Source organism: Diabrotica virgifera, chromosome 1, assembly GCF_917563875.1.
Source record: "Diabrotica virgifera virgifera chromosome 1, PGI_DIABVI_V3a".
NCBI lineage: Eukaryota > Metazoa > Arthropoda > Insecta > Coleoptera > Chrysomelidae > Diabrotica > Diabrotica virgifera.
Genome location: NC_065443.1, coordinates 104769136 through 104784142, shown reverse-complemented (window position 1 = coordinate 104784142; position 15007 = coordinate 104769136). Strand labels below are relative to the sequence as shown.

At 33.1% G+C, this 15007-nt stretch overlaps 2 protein-coding genes across 12 annotated transcripts in view; one reads left to right on the top strand and one right to left on the bottom strand.

The window, feature by feature from the left end:
* Nucleotides 1-15007, top strand: part of LOC114325330 (probable beta-hexosaminidase fdl) — a 430895-nt gene that overhangs the window by 251339 nt on the left and 164549 nt on the right. The gene's annotated exons all lie outside the window — the stretch shown is intronic.
* Nucleotides 1-15007, bottom strand: part of LOC114325334 (uncharacterized) — a 134558-nt gene that overhangs the window by 111533 nt on the left and 8018 nt on the right. Inside the window, exon 2 of the mRNA XM_028273384.2 lies at nucleotides 4935-5035. The gene's annotated coding sequence lies outside the window, so the exon portion shown is untranslated. The remainder of the gene's footprint in view (nucleotides 1-4934; nucleotides 5036-15007) is intronic.

Genomic DNA, 15007 nt, shown 5'->3' with positions numbered 1-15007 from the left:
CCAATTTTGTGTTAAATGAAATTTGCAACAAAAAATAATAATGTCGGGCCACACTAACTTGGCTGCATTTTGAATTCCTATTTCAAAATCAGAAATTATTTGCTTCGGTTTGAAATTTAAATTCAAATCTGTACATATTGTTATTAATGTATCAAAAGTACGATTGCTGTGATTTATTTGGCAACAAACAAAATACTAAAGGAACATAAAAACCATTTTTGTAGCCATGTAGAAAAAACATCTGACAAAATATTTAGAACAGTTTGAAAAGTTCCATCTACATACAAAGAATCTACATTACACAAAAAGTAAAGATTTGTGAAACAACTAAAAATTGCGGAATTATTTTTTGTAGATAATAAAAAGTTTTCACCTGTATTTGTTTTTAAATTTAAGTTCACTAACACTTGTAGAAATTCTTCCTGTGACTTGTGCAATGATGGTGTGGATTTTCGTCTTGCAGCATAGATATTTCTTCGAACGCAAGAATTGTCTTTCGTAGTCAGCGGTAAATTGCTGAAATTTTCCTTCCTCAATTCCTTGTGAACATTCTTTAAAGGTCTTTCACATATATCTTCTACAGCTTTTCTCTTTGTAGAATTACTAAAAATTTGCCGGTCGACCTGGATATCTAGAGCATAATCATGCTCCACCGATGCTTTTTCAAGAATAACGTAATTTTCATCACCTTCCTTTGTGTATACTTTTTGTTGACACCATTTTTTGATGCATCGCGATCTAACTTTTCCATCTTTATAGATATGTGCCTTTGAATATTTATATTCATTAAAAATTAATAAAAGTTCTCCCCTTTGACTAAACATAGTCGTTGGATTCACCATTTAAAAGTTAAACACTAACGGACAAAACCGGACACTATACCGTAATACTTGCAACTGACGTGAATAACTGAAAATATTTATATTCTTACTTTCAACTATAATCAAATTTGGAATTTCCGGTCATTAAGACTTAATCTCCAACTTTCTCGGCGATGGGGCAGCAGGTACTTGGGATTAATGCGCCCAGGTAGTTCGTGGGGCAGTTAGATAACGCCGGTCTTAAATAACATCGGGTATGCAGATGACTCACCAGATGATCACGGGGCCAACGAGGAAGTACTACGCCGGATAGGTAAGGAAAGAGAAGTAGGAATAACTATAAAGACAAGAAAGTTGGAATATTTGGGTCACATTATGAGGCAAGTGAACATAGTGTACTTCAGCTAATTGTTCAAGGGAAAATAGACATCAGAAGGAGTTCGGGGAGGAGGAGACACTCGTGACTCCAAAACTTGCGGCAATGATTCGGATTGTTATCCCATTCCCACAAAAAAATACTAAATAACAAAGATGTAATTGATAAAACCTGGTTTCATAAAAATTCAAATTGTAAATAATAAATAATCATTTCGTTGTGAATCAAAACAAGAGCAGCCTTATTTTAGTTAGTTGAGAGATCGCCAAAAGTGCTCTAACTACACTAAGCATCAAAATTAACGCACCACCTTAAAAATGGGACATTTTTGATGTACCGTATTTCCTAAACCTGTTGTCCGATTTAAGTGATTTTTTATAGTCCAAGTAATGAAGCTTAAAATAGGACAAAACCTCGCAATTTTTACGGAATGGATCAATTTGCTTGAAAATTTGAGAATAAGTAGTGGATAGTTCAAGGATCAAAATCTATATCATCGCTACCGAAAGTGTTAGTTTTGTATCGAAAAAATCAATGTTTTAATAAGTTTTCTGCTAATAACTCCAAAAATTTTCGTTTTAACAAAACAACTTTACCTAACAAAAATGTACCTTTTGAAAAAATAAACAAAACCGTTTTTGTAAATTTTCATTAAGACCAATAGTAATCGAGCTATACTTTATTATTCGTCGCCTTAATACTATAACTTGATAACTCGAAATTAGTAGTTCTGAGATAAAGGGGTTAAAGATTTTAAAGATATTTGTGCTGCTGCTGCTACCATGATGTTGGTAAATACGGAATTCGCTCTGCAGCTCTAAAATACTGTTCGTTAACTTTTTTTTTACTGATCTATTTATGAATACAGTGCAAATTTGTTTTCCAATATGGAAAATAACATGAAAAATTAAAGTTATCCGATGTTGTCGGATTTCCCGATTTGTCGAATTTTCCAATATGGAAAATAACATGAAAAATTAAAGTTATCAACTTTTAGCACTACCATAATATTAACATTTGGTAATATCGCATGTCGTGCCAAGTTGCATCTATAGTGAACTTTTTAACAAAACTAATATTTTAAGCAATATTTTCGTGAAAATTAACCCTCTGTCATGGGGGTTACCAGATCTGCTAACAATTCTCGAATTTTTGCATTAACATGAACCGAATAAACAGATAGCAATTATGTGGTAAGCTCAATGGTTTCAGAAAAACACGTGCTACAACTAGATAACTAGAGTTAGCTAGTTGTAGCATTCAGTGTATGTCGTATTCACCATTATTTCGATTAAAAAATACCTTGATAACATGTCTTGTCAAGTTTTAGCACCGAATATTAGGGGCATTTGAGTTTTATCAACTTTCGTCAATCATAAATAAATACTTAACCCGTTTGGAATTGGTAATCAAGTTTTTACACAATATGGAGGCAAATAAAATACATCTTGTGAACTAGTTATCTCAAAAACATCAATTTTGGAGTTATCAAGTTATAGTACTAAGGCGACGTTGGCTCTTCTTTTTCAAATGCTAAATATTGTAGTTTCAAAGTCAAAAGACAGGAAAACTATGCATTTTTCAAGGACAACTTGTTCTAACTAAGCTAGAGAATTTAAAAATTTCTATCTTCAGAAATAAAAAAAAGTCTCTAGCTCAAAAATTAAGTAACTTATAATGAAAAGAATATCAGTCCCTATTTTTTTCAGCGAAAAAGTGTTCGGAAGCAACCCCCTAATCACCACCCTAATTAAAATTAGTCATTGACCTTATTTGGTCTTTTTTATTTATGTATTGTTAATAGGTACTAGAAGTTTCACCGGCTTAGAATGATTAATTTAAAAAAAAATGGAGTTAAAAGCGAATAACGAATTTTTGTAGTTTGGAAAAAATGTCCTTTTCTTCAGAATAGCAAGATTAGCATCAGAGATACGAAAAAATGTTTAAATATGAAATTGTAGCTTATTTAGTTCCCAAGAACCTGGTTTGCAAAAATTGAGTGAGCTATTGACAGTTAAATCTTGTAATAACATGCAAAAAGCACCTTTACGCACCCTTTCAAAGTCACCTCTTTTTGCGATTGACGATTCTAAAAAGAGTTAATATTAATGAGCTTATAGATCTGGTAAAAACCTACAAAATTCTTTTTTACCACACTTTCTAAAGTAAAAAGTAAAAAATTTACGGTTAAAAAACCGATATATTTTTTGAAAAACAGAAAGGGGGAAACCAATTGGAAGCATAATAATGTAAGTTAGCGGTGTTTTTAGTCATTGACCTTATCCATTCTTATTTATTTATGTATTATTAATAGATTCTAGAAGTTTGACTCTGGATTATAATTATTAGTTATTAAAAAACTGGAGTTAAAAGCGAATAACGAATTTTTGCAGTTTGGTAAAAATGCCATTTTCTTCAGAATAGAAAGATTAGCATCAGAGATACGAAAAAATGTTTCCATATAAAATTGTAGGTTATTGAATTCCCAAGAACATGGCTTGAAAAAATTCTTTTTACGGCAAAAATTGAGTGAATCGTAAATGAATACATATATCGAAAACATTGATTTCTTCTATATAAAACTAACACTTTCGATAGCGAATAAATCAAAAACTATTAATTTTATCAAAAAAAATGTATAGAACATTTTTTGCTTAGAATTAATGTTTTTATCAACTTTTGTGGTCAAAATATAATAAAAAATTTCCACCCCCGAGATGGGGTGGCAACCACCCCCATGGTAAAAGCGCCTTTCGGCATCATATAGATTTTGATTCTTGGACTATCCACTACTTATTCTCAAATTTTCAAGCAAATCGGTCCATTCTGTAAAAATTGCGAGGTGAAAAGCTTCGGTTCCTGGCCTATTAGTATATTATAGCTTTATTCTTCAAGAATGTGGATGTAATAATATTATTTCTAAAGAGGTGTCATTGTATACCGGGTGTAACAATGATAGTGTGCTTTTCCTCAAAGTGTGGAACATCATGTGGAATATTATAGCGTATATAAAATATTGCAATTAAAACTCAACTGTAGCCTTAGGATTTCTTAACATTTTGCTTTTTGATCCATTCGCTTATGTTGGATAATAAAAAAGTTGGATGTAGTAAGATCAGAGGAAGACAGAGTGCTAAAGACAGTGTTCTTCGAGAGACCAGACGGTAGAAGATCAGTGGGCCGTCCCAGAAAAAGATGGAAGGATGATGTTGAAACCGATCTATCTAGGATTGGGGTACAACAATGGCAAATCGAAGCACAAGATCGCAGACGATGGAGGTCCATAGTGGATGCGGCGAAGACTCACCCCGAGTTGTAAAGCCAGTCAAGAAGAAGAAGAAGAATGTTATTCATCAATACAGGGTGTTTCTATTCACTATAGGGTGGTTTATTTTGTGCTAAATGCCCTAGTCTATTTTATAGCTGGAATATTGTATGTGCCACTCATTTTCACCGCGTTCAGTGGTTTTTTATTATTATAAAATATACATAGAATAAAATATTTTTAATTTAATAAAACATTGACTAACAACTGAGATATCGTGTCAGAAGTAGTGTCTGCTATAACTTCGCCATTTTATGTGTTGTTCGAACCGTCACCATAAAATTGACGACTTTTCCGCTCTAGTAGAACAATGGATCTAAAAAATTCAATAGATGTTCCTGGCAAGAATGCTGTATTACAAAAGAACAAAGTGAGGACCAAGTTTAAACTTGTTTGCTCAAGTATTTATTACCTGTTATAGAGAGCCGTGCTGCTGCTCCTTTCTGCACGTCAACTGTTCTTCAATATTTCAGGGGCCATTCTGGATGTAATAAGGACTCTTCACCGCGGCCTCTGAAACCAGAAAAACACGGTTGAATTTCAATGAAAGACGCAGTATCGTATAGAGAAGGACGATGTGGTCAGTGGTGTGCGGAATTGACTATCATGCTAATGAATGTATTATGTGCGTTGGGATATATAAAGGTAGAGTGAGTGGTATACAAGGTAGGTTTCACCATTGGAACTTAAAAAATGAAAATATATAACAATAGTTAAATTATACAAATGTTGAGCATTGTAAAAGTCTTTTAAAAATATTTAAAAAATTAATCTACAGGAATAGTGAAAATAAAAATAATACACATCTTTCTAGTGGCAGTAACGTTTGTATTTTTGCAAAGAACAACAATGGTTATTAAACGCTTTTATTTAGTTCAATCGTTTGCGTCAAATCTTTAGACGTTAATTTGACTGCCTTTTCTTCAATGGAAATGAATGAAATTTTGCAGACATATGGATTCGCGGGAACAATACACGAATAGTCGATCAATATTTTTTATGTTTATGAATTGTTTAAATAAAAAATAACGATTTAAATGGAAAATGCTTAATGTCTCTTGTTTTTTACAATGTAGAAACTTGAAACTTTTACAGATTGTAGCAAATTATATGAACTATACATAATTTCATTTTTTACGTTATTTGTTTACGTTATGCTTCAAATATAAACAATAAAGTTTCAAATTTATCCAGTTTCTGTCCGATTTTTATCCACTTTTCAGCGAAAAAAGTTACGGCACCGCAGAGGGACGAATGATGCCCTTAGTATTGTCGTGGGCTTCGACTGTCCATAAAACGCAAGGTTCGACTGTTGACTACGCTGCGCTGTCGTAAACTTGGGCCCGAAAGTGTTTGCGTAAGGACAGGCTTAAAAGCCTGCATTGAGCCTGCAAAGCTTACGTTTCATTGAGCCGATTGCGATCATTAAGGTACGTATCCATACAAGGGTGAACCCCGCTCGGTGTAGCTGCTCAAATGGATACAGCATTCGCTCCCTTACATATCGACGTATCCACTAAGTGGAGCTACTACACCGAGCGAGGTTTACCCTTGTATGGATACGTACCTTTAGACGGCTTGCGCATCGAAGAACTGCATTACGAGAAACTAACAGCGTCTACACCGTACAAAAGTAAAGTATTACAAGAGATGGAGATACTGCGAAAACTGTAATAGTCGTAAATAATGATTTTGATTTAAGAAATATATGAAGAAATTACAGAAACTGTACAATGTATGAATCAAAAGTTAAAATAAATGCAAAAAGGTATCTGTCATATACCTACATCTTTTTGTAAACATGACGATATATTTTAATGTTTGAAAAGTGTAAGACTAAAAAGTAAAAAATAAAACAATACGAAAAAAAAAATTTTAATAAACACTTTTATTTAGTTATGAGTGACTAAAAGTTAAAATATAAAAAAAATAAACTAAAAAGCAAAAAATAAAAAAAATCAACCTCGACGGATTTTTCGAAAAAAAACGTTCGTTAAAAACAATGAAAAAATCTAACACATTCGTTAAAAAAGAAAAGCGTGGGGTGCGTCTTCATCGAATAAACGGTTTTCGCCCCACGCTTTTCATTAACGAATGTGTTAGATTTTTTCATTTTTTCAACGAACTTTTTTTTCGAATAATCCGTCGAGTTTGATTTTTTTTATTTTTTGCTTTTTAGTTGATTTTTTTATATTGTAACTTTTAGTCACTTATAACTAAATAAAAGCGTTTCTTAAAACTTTTTTTTTATATTGTTTTATTTTCCTGTATTGGAAGCAACATATCGTATATTTTATAATTGTCTTTATATATTACACTGGGGAATACATGTTTTGTTGAGTTAGATCTGACACTTGTTTTTCACTAATTTTTGGCATCTGAATCTGAAAATAAACTCAGATTTTGTCTATCACGTCAACTTTTTAAACTGAGGTTCCCATTGAGTGCCCATGTCTCACTTGATGTGGTGCCTATGCTGTATCTTGATCACCAAGTTGCACTTATAAATAGGCAAAACATGCTTGTCTGACAAATGTACTGATGTTTGTCGTTGGCTGGAAATAATAAAAGTGCCACATATATAGCAAAACGAATCGGGGCTGTTTTCCAACTTACGACGTGTAGGAGCAGAGGTAGCCATAAGAAAACGTTTCAGTTCAAACACACTTAGTAGTTCTATACACTTCAGTAACGAAATACTAAATACTGCTAACCGACACACAACGTTTCACTATCACCACAGTATAACATACGTAACTGAACAGGCAAGTCTAGACCAGTTGCAGTTATCAGCGCATCATTCCCCCACCCACATAGAAAACGAATGTGACGTTATAGAAAAAACTGAAAACAGTTTTGAAACCAGCATGCCTAATTCTATAGAAAACAGCTAAAAAATCTAACTCAACAGAAATTGAGTTTCAAATTCTTCCCCAGTGTTATGTATGTATTATTTTGCCCCGTCAGTCATTCTGGCGACATGACCTGCCCAGTTCCGTTTCAGACTTGCTATGAGCTCCATGACATCTGCGACGCCTGTGATGCTTGTTATTTCTTGGTTTTAAACCCTGTCTTTGAGGGTCAGTCCAAATAACGTCCATTCTATTCCTCTTTGGGTCACTCCGAGTTTCGTTGCTGTGGCCTGGGTTAAGGACAGTGTTTCGGTGCCGTAATCCTTTCTTTTCAAAATTCGACTAGTTACCACATGTCTGATAAAGCTCCATATGAGGCAATGCTAAAGTGATTCTCCTTTGCAGTTCAGTGGTTTGGTTGTCCCTGGAAATTTGAGTTTCATAAGTAATTATATTTTAAAAGGTTTAATATCTGATCAATAACATGGTTTTTACCAAAATAAATCAACTAACAAATTTACTCTATTACCAAACTAACATTTTGCAAAGCATGGAAAAGTCTAAGCTGATAGATTCCATATACATATACTTCTCAAAAGCATTTGATCGGGTGAACCATCGGATCCTTTTGCAAAAGTTGGTTCCATCATCAGATTGTCTTGTGGTTTCAAAGTTCACTAATTGACCGGGTTTAGTATGTTAAAATTGGTGGCAACCTCTCTGAAACAATATTCGCTACTTCTGGTGTTCCTCAAGGGGGACATTTTTCTCCTTTACTGTTCAATGTCTTTGTTACTGATATCCTTAACTGTTTTATACAAAGTCACTGTTTAATGTTTGTAGATGATTTAAAGCTTTGGAGGATTGTTGAAGTCCCAAACGATCAGTTGCTTTTACAGAATGATTTAGACCGTTTACACAGTTGGTGTCAAGTTAATAAGCTAGATCTCAATGTGAAAAAATGTTGTTTTATTAGTTTTATCCGTAAAATAATCAAATACCAGTCTTTATATGTCATTGATATAATCAACCACTTCAATACATTACTATTGTCAAAGACTTGGGAATTATATTTGATGAGAAATTAACATTTATAAATCATATTAATTCAATAGCTGTAAAGAGTAGTAAAATGCTTAGTTTCGTTCTGAGAAATTGACAATACTTTTCAACTCATACTGTCAGGGTTGTTTATTGTTCTTTGGTCAGATCAATTTTGGAATAGGTACTGTTGAATAATTTGGTCTCCTTATTTTCAAAATCACATGATTTATTTAGAAAGAGTTCAACATAGATTATTAAGAGTGTGTGCTTTTAAATATGGGCTTACTATAGCTAATCATAATTACATGGAGATTGAGCAACACGTATCATTAACTCCACTAAGCATCCATAGAGATATATTTACACTATTATTCTTATTTAAGTTGGTTAACGATCTGTTAGATTGTCCAAATACCTTAGAATATGTTACCTTTCATATACTACGTTGTGATTTAAGACCACAACCAACTTTTCGAATTCCCTTTCACAGAACAACTTATGGTGTGATTAATACTCTTGACAGATGCATATCTTTGGCCAATAATCTTCAGATTGATTTATTTAAATACAGATTGAATCAAGTAAAGAGGTACCTATCTTGTATTACATAGTATTAAGTTTGTTTAAAATGTTTTTGTTTTAATAGTCTAAAATTGTCATATTTATAATAGTCTATGTACTAGTTAGCTCAATGATCTCAGATTCATTAAGTCTGATTGAATTAGAATTACTTTTGCTTTTTTTACCTTTGGATATACCGAGTTATAAGATCTAACCTGTTTAAGAATTTAACTATTGTTTTTTTACCAGTTAATGGGGTCCTCCCGTAAATAAATAAAATAAATATTAATGAGCTAATGCTATTTCGTTACAGCCGTCTTATGGATTTTCATTTGGTACCAGATTTGTCATTTATTGTGTTTTTCTTTTTTCTGATTTTTCTATATGCTCTCCTTAGAACTTGATATTTTCAATCATTTGTTGAATTTGTTTAATTTTATGCTTTGGGTTGTCCAATAGATTATTGTATTCTTTTAATTATCTTTTTAAGTTTGTGGTGTTCTTTTGCTTCTATTACTTTGCAATTTTCTCTTCCATTCCATTAATGCTTGCGTTTTCCACAATCCATTTTCATTTAGGCACTCGATGTACTTACCCGAAACTGTTTTAAAAAGCTCTCAGCATCAAACTTTGTAATACTTTATAATGTGCTTTTTTAACATTAATACATACCGCATGAAGATTTATTTCTTTGTTTCCATTTTTTTGGTATTGATATTATGTAACTTAATTGTATTCACTCTAGGGTCAAAATATAATTTGTTTGTAATTTGCACTTTAGAAATATAGATTTTCGGATAAGTTCCATGGTGTAATTATGATTGATGGTGTAATTTCATGTACCATATTATGTTTTCATGAGCTTCTCAGTCGGCAATGAACAATTTAGTCTTGTTTAAACTATCGTTATCTTAAAATCGCCTTTGCGTGTAGTTTCGTAAAAGTATTTTTCATTGTCCCATTCTTTGTAAGTGTTCCCAATGTGTCAATCTTTGATTCTTTGACTGATTGTCGGAATGTCCAAAATTTGGTAGGAGAATAACTTACTTTTCATGCACAATTAATTAAGCTTCCCATGCCATAAGTAATTCCCATCCAGTTTGAAGCTTATGGCATGTTATCCAAGTACTTTAATCGCTTGAGTTTTTTTAGTTATAGACTCATAGACTTCTAATCCTAGCTACAACCTGTTGTTTAAAAGCCATCTGTAGGTATATCACTTAATAATAAACATTCATTTTTGCCAGTACAACTTCATAGTAAATAGTTTGAATTGGGTAAAAGATTAAATTAATTGTCGATTCGTAGGTATATGCTTAGTCTTGCCAGCATATGGTTAGTCTGTATTTAAATTTAATCCTCTTAAAATCTACTAAGTTGTACATGACACGTCCAGGTATCTCCGGACAAAAAGTTGAAGTTGACGTCTTCTTCTCTATGTGCCTCTCCGTGACGATTGTTGGCGATCATCATGGCAATCTTAATCAAATCTGCAATAGCGCGGATGTTTTGTTCAACCAGGTTCTGATGTTCTTTAACCAAGATGTTTTTCTTTCTGGACCTCGCTTTCCAAATATTTTTCCTTGTAGGATGGCTTGTGGGAGGACATATCATTTCGCAGAATGTGTCCAAAGTATTGTAACTTTCGATATGTGATGGTGGTCAGTAAATCTTGGTTCTTCTTCAATCTTCTAAGGATCTTCTCATTTGTGAGTCGGTTAGTCCATGGGATCTTAGTATTCTCCTACATAGAGACATCTTAAAAAAGTTTCAATCCTCTGCAGATATCTTGGTTCCAGGTTCACGATTCAACACCATCAAAAAGGACAGAGAAGACGTAGAATTGCAGCATTCTTACTTTTATACCAACAAAGGTTGTGGCTCTTAAAGATGGTCCCTATTCAGTTGAAGGTTGATTTAGCTTTTTCGATGCGCGCTCTTTTCTCCTAGTTGTTGGACGATGTCATTTATTATGGTGCAAGTCAAGTTAAGTCAAGTCAAATTTATTGATCACATGCGACATTATACAAAGTACATGTATGAGACAAGTCAAAGTTACAGACATACATCTTAAAAGTATATAAATTAATAAATACGATAAAACATACTTAAAAATTATTTTTAGAATATGGCTCTAGCTCAGAAATGTATTGATGTACACACCACCGAAAGTTTGGCTGATGTAAATTCATTCGTATATCTATTTGTAATTTGTTAAAGAAACTTATGGCTGCATAATGTGTGCTACTTTCCAACAAAACAGAACGACGTTGTGGAAGCATAAAGTAATTGTCTCTGAATCTTGTTGAATAAACATGGTTAAATTGAAATTTATTAAATTCATAAATTTTGCAATGTAAATACGTTATACACGAAAATATATACAGACCAGGAATTGTAAGAATGTTGTTTTGTCTAAAGATGCCTCTACAAGAATCTCTAAATTTCATTGTATACATGATCCTAATAGCTCTTTTCTGAAGTACGAATATCTGCTCTAATTCAATGCCATCTTTGGCTATTGAGTAAAAATGGGCAAAGTATACTGTTTTTAATATTGATGTATTAAAGAGACGTGAAAGAATTCTCAATGCATAACATGCGCTACTTAATCTGGATTTCATATTAGAAATGTGGTTTGACCATTTACAATTATTACTGTCCAAAAGGACCGTTAGCAACTTCGTGCAGTCTGTTTTATCTATTGCTGCTTGTATAATGGCTTGATCGTTTAATAAATTATTTGACGTGAAAATCATATACTTTGATTTCTCTCCATTCAAAATTAGTTTGTTGGATAAGAAATAACTGTTGATGGTGGATAGTATCTGTGTAGTTTTATTTCGCAAATTTTTATCAGATGTTCCTGTGACTAGAATGTTGGTATCATCCGCATAACTGATGATATTAACCCCAGTCAGTGAATTAGTTACCTACCCTGAGGGACACCATAATGGATATCCAATGTGTTTGATTCATTTACAAGTCCATTAGATGTTATTTTTACTTTTTGTCTTCTATTCTCTAGGTAGGAAGTAAACCATTTTAGAACTACAGCACGAATACCAATCCCTTCAAGTTTTTTTAGCAACAAATTATGATCCAAAGTGTAAAGAGCCCTGGACAAATCGAGAAATAAACCACATGCCTTCTCTCGTCTGTCCAAAGCATCCAACACTAAACTGACGAAATTTGCAAGAGCTGTAGTTGTAGACTTAGAAGATGTAAAACCATGTTGAAAATTATGCAAAATTTTTTGCAAGATGCTTTTTTAGGAATGCGTTCATTCTAGTATAAACCAGAGTTTCAATTATCTTTGAAAACACAGATAAGATACTTATGGGACTGCAAGGGCGGATCCAGCGGGCCATGGCCCCCATGGCCCCCTCCGAGAATTTAAAAAATATAAATTTAAATATTTGCAGTTCAAATGCTTCTAGTTTCAAACACATGTATGTGTACAAAAAAGGAGATAAATATGTTGTCTGGACTAGAATTGAACAAAAGCAGTAACGAAAGCTTCAAGAATGACATAGGATGTTGTGCAAATCAAAATGTTGATAATTTTAGAAAGTGCCAATTTTTAGAACGACCTTGACAGCCATCAAAATTCTATCAATTTCCATATTCTGTATACACAGAAAAGAAATGAAGCATTACTTGGGTCACCAGCACTTATAAGAAAGGATTTTATTGGTACTTTCGCACAGTCAAAAGAAATTGTTTATCAAGATTGCGTTTTATTTTTCTAACGAGAACATGGTCACAATAAAGGGATGACAGCTCAAAGTCTTGTCACGAAACCTTTAACATGTTTAGCCAAACTCATCGTCAAAGACGGAGCCATACAAACCCATGAAAAAACATCATACCACAAAGAGTGCGTTCAGGTTGGGCTGTATTTTCTATAAAGTTATCGCAACCCACAAAAGTCAGTCATTAACCAGATATACTCTTAGAGTTCTAAATAGGTACAAGAACATAGAGAAAGACTACGACTAATAGTAGAGTCTATAGTGTTGTTAAGTCGACAAAATACTCCTCTAAATGGCTATCGTGATGATAGCCTTCTGCTTCTGGACGAAGATGCTGGACCTAACAATGAGGGGAATTGTTAAGGTTTAAAATCGCATCAGGAGATAAGACTCAAACAACACCTATCCACCGCATCTTCCCGAGCAACATACATTAGTAGCACCAGTCAAAATCAATGAAAACATATAACATGTTGTGGTGAAGAAATAATTGAACAAATAATGAATCAGGTTCAAAGTTCAAATTATTACTCTGTCATGTTTGACGAAATGACCGACGGATCCCACGTGGAACAACTTTCTCTAAATGTGAGATACATACACAATAACAACATTCATGAAAACTTTGTCAAGTTAATTGACGCTTATGAGAACATAAAAATAATTAGGAAAATCAGAAAGAGAGGCAGAACAAGACCTGACAGGTGAAGCACTGGAAAAATAGTATTAAACTTGTTGAAAGAACTGCACTTAGATCCGAAGAAATGTGTCCTGACTTTAATAATACTTTAATAACTATAAGTTTGGAATGTCTTTATGGCACTCAAAAGTCTGTCAAAAGTGCCATAAAACTCACTATTATAACCCTCATTTTTAAAAATTTTCCCCAGACCCTCCGGTACCCTTCTCAAAAAAAAAGTTCATGGCCCCTCCCGAAAATCTGTCCTGGATCCGCCCTTGTGGGACGGTAGTTGTTAAGGTCATTTTTATCACCACTTTTGAATAAAGGGATTACAATAGATAGTTTAAACATACTAAGAAATATTCCTTGTAGAAAAGAGGCATTACAAATATCCGTCAGTGGATCTGCGAGAGAGTGAATGCATTGTTTTAATAACTTAGGGGAAATCTGATCAAAACCACAACTGTGTTTGGATTTAAAACTTCCGACTATACTAGTTATTTCCTGTCTGTTAGTTGGATATAAAAACATAGAACAACTATTACGGTTTTTTGATGCTGATGTAAATTTTGGTGCCGAGGTAGTTGTAGTGCGGCATTCATTCTACAAGGGTTAAGGGTTTGGTTGATATCGAGTTGACCTTCGGTTTTCTTTTTCTTGCTAATTATCATGAGCTTTTTCTTCTTTACGTTTATTTTAAGTTCATATTGTTGACTATAATACCTATTTTGTTTATAAGGACTTGTAGGTCTTATAGGTTGTCCTCAAATATTATGGTGGCTTCTGCATGTCTGACATTGTTTAGCCAGTACCCATTTAGTAGGATAAAACTGAGGTGCATTGAAAAAACGGAACAGTCTACCACTTTCTTAAAAACGGCCAGTAAGAACCATTTTCATAATACATAAATGAAAACCCTCAGAAAAAGATGGAATAAATAATATAAAAACTTGACTTGAAATTAAATTTAAATAATTATTATAAACGAATTGCTACTTCACTGATTTCTGTTTATTAAATATTTTTCATAATTTTTAACTTAGTACAGATACGTTAAAATTGAAGTGTTCTTAACAAAACTGTAAAAATTTAAATTCTACCGTCCACTTCATTTGCAGTAGAGGGAATAAACCACTTAGTGTACCTATTCACGTATTCATTCAGTGCTCGTCCATTGAATTAACGTTAAATATGTATAATGTTTTAATTAAATTAAACTCTGAGCTGATAAATCTATACAAAAAACATTTTTCATAAACTAGTTCATGGAAATATCTAATTTTAGAGTTTAAATTGGGTATTTCATAATATGGATCTCTTTTTTTTTATATAACTGCGATTAGTTGTCATAGAATACCAGAATTTTTTGGACATTTCGGGTGATGGGGCAAAGTCCAAAAATGTTCTTTTTATTTTTCTTCCTCTGTTTTATAAGCAATTCTGATCAGTTGTCAAATAATACCAGAATTTTTAGACATCTCGGGTGATAAGATAAAGTTTTCTTCTTCTTCTTCTTCTTGTAATAGGACTATGTCCTGTTTCTTCTGTTACAGTCTTTGCTGCGATCCGGAGCTCCAACTCTCGTACCATC